This window comes from Triticum urartu, chromosome 7A (assembly GCF_056163025.1).
Source record: "Triticum urartu cultivar PI428250 chromosome 7A, HENAU_Tu73, whole genome shotgun sequence".
Lineage (NCBI taxonomy): Eukaryota > Viridiplantae > Streptophyta > Magnoliopsida > Poales > Poaceae > Triticum > Triticum urartu.
This window is the reverse complement of record NC_141879.1, coordinates 677,456,430-677,463,534: the sequence shown is the minus strand read 5'-3', so window position 1 is coordinate 677,463,534 and position 7,105 is coordinate 677,456,430. Positions and strand designations below refer to the sequence as shown.

At 45.6% G+C, this 7,105-nt stretch overlaps 1 long non-coding RNA gene across 1 annotated transcript; it reads right to left on the bottom strand.

Annotated features, from left to right (window-relative positions):
- Nucleotides 1-593: 593 nt before the first annotated feature.
- LOC147961393 (uncharacterized) lies at nt 594-1,725 on the bottom strand. Its single transcript, XR_015612150.1, has 2 exons — nt 1,080-1,725; nt 594-974 (listed from the first exon to the last, which is right to left on the bottom strand). It is a non-coding gene; the product is annotated as an uncharacterized LOC147961393 (long non-coding RNA).
- Between the last annotated feature and the right edge of the window lie 5,380 nt (nt 1,726-7,105).

Below are 7,105 nucleotides of genomic sequence, written 5' to 3'. Positions count from 1 at the left end.
AATACACGAACTTCTTTGTATAGACTTTTTTCTCACGTTCACATGCACATTTGTTTTTCAAAATAAAAGATCAGTATACAATTTGGCAAAAATGGAAACATGCACGCATATATAAGTGGTTGGACAAAACAACAAACTGCGTGTATATGGCCATGGAAAGCCGCAGCTAACTCTCAAGAAGCAGAGAGGTGCCTGAGGAGGTGGATGACGACTAGCACCTGAGTCTTTTTGTGTGCTCTGTTTTTTGTGGTGATAACAGGAAGAGAAGGTGTCGCAGCTGGGGATGGCAACTAGTAGAAATGACCCACAAAATTATTCCACGGAGACAGTGCAGCCATTAGCCTACTGACCAACTACTTTTAATATATAGATTCACAAACATTCTACCTACTATATTTTTAGTGCACAGAATTGGTTAATGAACACACTGGCCTACTGAAAAATCAAACATTGGACTGTAGTATATTACACTTACAGTGATACATAACCAGTTCAAGTTGTTCGGGTATAGAAAAACTTTAGGTTCCTTTACCTACACAATAACAAACACCTTTGAGAGCAGAATTTTACACTGGCAGGGTGGCCTCGACACAGATGGACGACGGCGACCTCGATGAAAAAATATGGATGCCCTATCACAGGGCCTTGCAAAATATACATAGTTATAGTCCATTTCCTGATCTTCAGAAAATCAACACATTGAAGATTTTTCTATACCTGAACAGGCTCACCGGCCGATCTTCATGATCGTGAGACTGCACAGGCTCACCGGCCGAACTTCAAAGGCTGGGTGGATCTCTTTTTTCTCTCCATCCGAGCGCTCAAGGAGAATTGGGGAGGTGTACAGAGGGGTGGGGGATCCTACAGTTTTTGTTGAGGCATTAACACAAACATTTTGAAGTGCGTCCTACAGTGCCATTGCTCCTCGCCGGCGGCTGCTTCACCACTGCTACATCAACCCGCCTTTTTAGCTCCTAGAAGTGTTCAGAGAGAAAATGGACATTAGATTAGAATAGCGGCAGTAGCTAAGACCAATATCAAACCGCCGCTATCCTCTCTCTGAACTTTCTGAACATTACAATGAACACGAGGAAGTTGGATGACATGGCCCATGGCCACCCCTCGTGCCCTGCTTCTCCTGTTGACGCCCTGTCCCATCCGCATCCTCCTCCTCCAAATCACCACCACCAGCAGCGGTGGCTGATACACGCACGACCAGCAGATGTCACCGGCAAGGCACCTACGAAGAAGAAGGTCGAAAGGATCTTGCAGCCGCTGCAAGAGGTGGAGAAGGAGCGGGACACGTTGAACCGAGATATGCACCGAAGATTGCGGGATCCCCACAGGCGGCGGGTGGATCCAGTAGCAGGGCCCATTGGCAAGCGGATCCAGGGGAGGGACGGGCGTGCGTCTCCATGGCGGAGCACGCGGATGGGGGCGAAGGCTCCGGTGGCCAGCAGTGGGTTGGGCCAGGGGTCCGGCGGGAGGCGCGTCGGGCCGGGGAAGGGGGCGGGCGGCGACGCGTGGTGCGCTGGGGCCGGGGGCGGGCGGCAGTAGGAGGCGCGCTGGGGCCGGGGGCGGGCGGCAGTAGGAGGCGCGCTGGGGCCGGGGTTGCCGCCGACGGGTGGCGCGTTGGGGTCGGCGGTGGGCGACGGCGGGCGGCGTCGGCAGCGAGAGGATTTGGGCAGAGGTGGTGCGGGAGGTGGGGGTGGGTGGGAAGGTCATGACGTGGGGAGTGGGCCGGTCGGAGCAGTTTGATGGATCGGCCAGGTTTGCTTTCGGGAATTCGGAAACATTTGGTCGGGCCTTTGTAGGGCTGCTGTGATCTAAATAACTATTGGGATTAGAATAGTGCTGTCCATATATATATATATATATATATATATATATATATATATATATATATATATATATATATATATATATATGAAAAATCCATTCTACCACCCGGTGGTAGTTACCCCATATGTTTCATATACTACCATGTGGTACTACATATACTACTTTATCATTTTAAATATATTCATATACTATATCTAAGATATTTCAAAGCAAGTTACATGAAAAAATTGCATATGAGCCCATAGTTTTTGTTATATTTGTGAAATACGTACATATTTGTACATAAAAAAGAGCATACTCAAAACATGGTATATACTACCTAAAAATTAGTATATATACTACGTAATCATTGTTATATACTACATACTACACGTACATACTCTTGATTTCGACGGATACTACATACAACATACAAAACGCAAGTGGTGGTAACTACCACTGCTTGTAGGAAACATTTGTCCTATATATATATATGATATATATAGTTTCAACATCAAACATAGCCCATGTATCAAACATCTAGCAGTCCATCAATGCAACAGAACACATAGGGTATTAAAAGATCCAATACATACATAGTTTCATGGAGTTCATCCATATATACATACATACATAGATTCACATTGTTCATCAATACAAATGAAAAAAAGAACTAAACACTAGCAGTCCATCAATGTTGCTTCCATGAAGTAAATCAAACCTGCAAAAATGGGAGTAAGAAAGTTAGAAGAAGAAGAAGAAGAAGACTAGAAGAAGAAAACTAGAAGAAGAAGAAGACTAGAAGAAGAAAGAAGAAGAAGAGAAGCTTCTTCTCTTTTATCTTTTTATCCCTTTCCTCCTCATTCTCATTCTCATTCTTCTTTTTTATTTTTTTTCTTCTCTTTCTTCTTCTATTCTTTCTTTTCTCCTCTTTCTTGTTTTTCTTCTTCTTATTCCTTATTTGTGTCATTTCAGAGCTAACATAGGTAATTATATCATTTTTAGCCGACTAAGCTTATTATGTCAATTTGAAGGAAAATAAGGTAAGTATATGTCATTTTTGTGCTAACCTAGGTGACGATGCCATTTTTGAGCCAACTTACGTAAGTATAGCTCATGTTTTATCTAACTTAGGTAATTATGCCATTTAAGAGGAAAATAAGCTAAATATGCATTTGTTAAGCAAAACACTAGAGAAAACTTACCCTCATCACAACAAATGCGATGAAGATCGCAACTAAGGTAACAATTGATCTAGCGGCATAATGATACCAAGCCTCGTTATCAATGGCATATTTTCTAATCTTCTTAATATTCAAGCGCATTGCATCCATCTTCAAGCGCATTGCATTCATCTTCATCTTGTGATCATCGACGACATCGGCAACATACAACTCAAATTTCATCTTCTCTTCTTCAATTCTTTTAATTTTTTCTTTCAACTAAATTTAACTTCTTGACAAGAGGGTCGGTTGCAATTTCCGGTTCACATACCTCCTAGATAAAAATATCTCTATGTCAACATGATGGCCATAATTGTCATAAATGCGAAATGCAACAAATAGTTATAAAAAAGAATATACCACATCCGAATCATAAACCGGGCGAGGGCCGACGGGGACGGATATCAGGACCATGGCACTATGTATAACAAACAATCATACAAAGTAAGAAAATTGTACAAGTAACTATATAAATCATACAATCATACAAGTAACTATATAAATCAAGTACACCATAAAAAAATTGAATAGCTAATAATAATCTTGATCGTCGGGGTTCAATAAGTGCTCTGGGATCAATAAATGCATCATCATCATCACTATCATGAATGAAGTGCTCATCGGGTTCAGCGGCATCAACATGTGGAAGGCCACCTTTATGTAATCGGTCAAGCATTGACAAGTCATCCGCAGCAGTAACCTCTTCTTTTCCAGCTCAGGGGTGAAGTCGGGTTCACTGTTGCTGTCTACTTCAATGTTCTGGTGTGAAGTAGAGCGTTTCTTGAAGCGTTTTTTGGAAAGACGTGTTTCTTGGAAGAATTCACCTTCATATGTGTCTGGGTTAATGTGAGGTTCATAATCCTCTTCACTGGGGGGAGGTGGTCTAACACGTGGCGGCACTTCATTAACGACATCCCAGCCATTCAGATTTATATCAGTTTGGCAGGCCCACGGTAGATAGAAAACTTGGGTCGCCTGTTGAGCCGTAATATAGACATCGGGAACATCTAAATGAGTGCTGTGTTTGATTTCGACTAGCCCTATATGTTCATGAGTCCTTCTAGTCTCCTTCGGCTGGAACAAATGACATTTGAAGACTATGACGTTCGGTGGGTTTTCACCATAGAATAGAAGTTCATAAATTGCTTCAACTCTCCCATAATACTCGATACCTCCATCGCCGATAGTAGAGAAAAAAATAATTTGTAGGCTTTCAGTCGACCATAGATAGCTCTTTGCCGTAGGTATGAAAGCGATACCCGTTGATGTCGTATTTGTCAAATGAATAGACCTTATAGTCAAAACCATTAGCGACTTGTCTCAATTCGGCATCCATAGACTCTGAATTAGCCTACAAGTTTAATACGAAAGGATTGTTGCATTAGCCGCAAATTAGACGAAGAAATGAGAATGGCCTAATGGAAATTACTGTTTGTTTGAACCAAGAGATGAAACCGGGAAAGCCACCTCCTTGCTTTGCTAGAAGCTCATACTCTTCGATGGATTCCTTTTGGATCACTGCTCCATCCGAGAATTTGGTGACGTGTCGACTGTATCAAAAAATATCCGGGAATAAGAGCAGTTCAAAGGAATTAGAAGTTGCGAAACAATGTACTGCGAGAACTTACTCGATGTACGGCGGCACTTCTGTTAGGTTGGTGAAGATATACAACGAAATGGTCCACCATTCTTCGACATCGAACGATATTGGTTTCGAAGCACCAGCTGGTGCGAGATTCCCTTTGAATAGGCTGAGGTTGGATCCACCTTTTTTATGGTCGCCAGCATTGTACCGAGGCTTTGGATTATGCAAATCACGATTTTTGGCTTCGTAGTGTGCTGTCATGAAGTTTGCCGCCTCCTCAGTAATGAATGCCTCGGCCATCGATGCTTCAATTTTACGTTTATTTTTACATTTTGCTCAGAGCGTCTTCTGCATCCTCTCAGTTGCGTAGCACCAACAATTTTGCACGGGCCCCTCAATATTGCCTCGGTCGGGAGATGCAAAATCAAGTGTTGCATTGGATTAAATAAGCCCGACGGAAAGATCTTCTCTAACTTGCAGATCAACTCCGGCGCCAACTCTTCCATTTCTTCTAGCATGGCAGGCGATACTTCTTTCGCACAAAGAACACGGAAGAAATAGCTTAGCTCTGCCAGTACTAGCCATTCATCCTCAGGGATGAAGCCACGCAACATCACCGGCATTACCCGCTCAATCCATATGTGCCAATCATGACTCTTGAGACCAAATATTTTTTAATTTATCAAGACTCACTCCCTTCTTTAGATTCGCTGCATACCCATCGGGGAACATCAACTGCATTTTCACCCACAAGATAATTTCCCTCATAACTGGCCTTCCAAGATTGAACCATGCCTCTGGCTTCGTCCAGTTCTACTTTCCTTTAGGTTCGTTCTGGAGGCGGAGGCGCCCAAGAGGGGGAAGGGCCCCCTTGCGGATAACTCCGCGTGGGACGTTGACAGCAGCCCGGAGCGATGCCCCGGAACAAGCCCCTGGCCGCATCGTAAGTACTAAAAACACGCATACGTCCATGTATCTTGCCTCTCTGCTTCATGGTATTAATATGTTAAATTATGCTATTGCAGTTCGGCCCATGACAGCTCCTTGCGATCCTCATCAGGAGGTTCGCTGGATTCGAAGGCGATGGCCAGCGAGTCACCGCCGGCCGCTCAATCTCCCAAGGCCAAGGGCGACGCCGAGGTGCTGTCCCAAAGGACCTTCCCCGGCCAGGGAGAGGTTCAGGAGGCTGTCAGGGAGGCGCCGGAGGGCGAAACCTCAGTCGCCGGACACATGGGGGAGCAGACCCCCATGGAGACTGGCAATGGGGGCCTTGCTCAGTTCGGCCCCCAGCCGAATATGATTCTGGAGACCTATACGGCTCCAGAATCCGGCGAGCAACCTCCTTCGAAAGAAGGGGGTGTGCCAATTCCGCAGGTGACCTCTGTCCAACCAGAGGCACCCGATAATCTGCTGGAAGCTCTACGAGGCGCTTCCATTGTGGATGAACACCGTATCCTTATTGGTACGGTGATTGAGAAAGCAGCCTACTGACAGGTTTTGAGGTAAGCGACGCAATTTTATAAAAATAATGTCACGATATAGATAGTAGCCCCTAAGACTCTGTCTGGTGTTCGGAAAGAAGAGCTGGACAGAGGATCAAACAGTTTTTCACAGGAGACTAACCATGTGCACCAATGTGTTGAAGCATGCATCATTGCTAGCTGCGACCGCAGACACTGCCCAAGTCTCCGGACTAAAGCATAGACTGGGGCGGGCCATGGAGGAGCTCGGCCAAGCGAGGAAGCAGCTAGAAGACAAGCAAGGTATGTAATGACTCGCTGTATATTCGGAAAGAATAAATGATGTGTATTGACCGTGGTGCCATAATTTTTGTAGGAGCGGCAACCGAGGTCGAGGCCCTTAAAAAGGCGCTGGCCGAGGCTAAGGAGAAAGCTGCCAAGGAATGAGCCACCCGTGAGAAGCATGAGGCCAGGCTTGATGAGGTCCAGCAGGAGCTCCAGGATGCCATGAAGAAATGCGAGACCTTGGAGCGCGATGTTTCAGTTCAAAAGACCAAACTCGCGATGGCTCGCCAAAGCGGGGAAGATGCCCGGGTTGAAGCCCAGGGCGCCCTCCAGAAGATCCAGGAGGCCAAGAAAATCGTGGCGGGTAAGGCGTTTAGTATGCAAAGCAAGTATGTGAAGAAGAGGTATCTCTTACTAACCCGGATTTGGAGTTCTCCAGGGGCCTTTGTGGATCTACCGCGTAGTGTTTCCAACGCTGCGGGATTCTTCTAAGCCGAAGAAGGGAGCTCAACGGAGAAGTTGTTATGGTCGCAATACCTTGCGCCAGAATATCAGGTGCCCTTTAGCGATCAGCTAAAACAACTGGTCGAGCTGCATAGGGTGGCCGAACTGGCCATGAAGGATTTAATAATCCGGCTGTGGCCTGCCGAAGCTATACCCAGCAGCTACTTCGGTATCGTGAAGCGGCTGGTGAATGCCTGCCCTCGGCTGGACGTCGTCAAGCGGTCGGT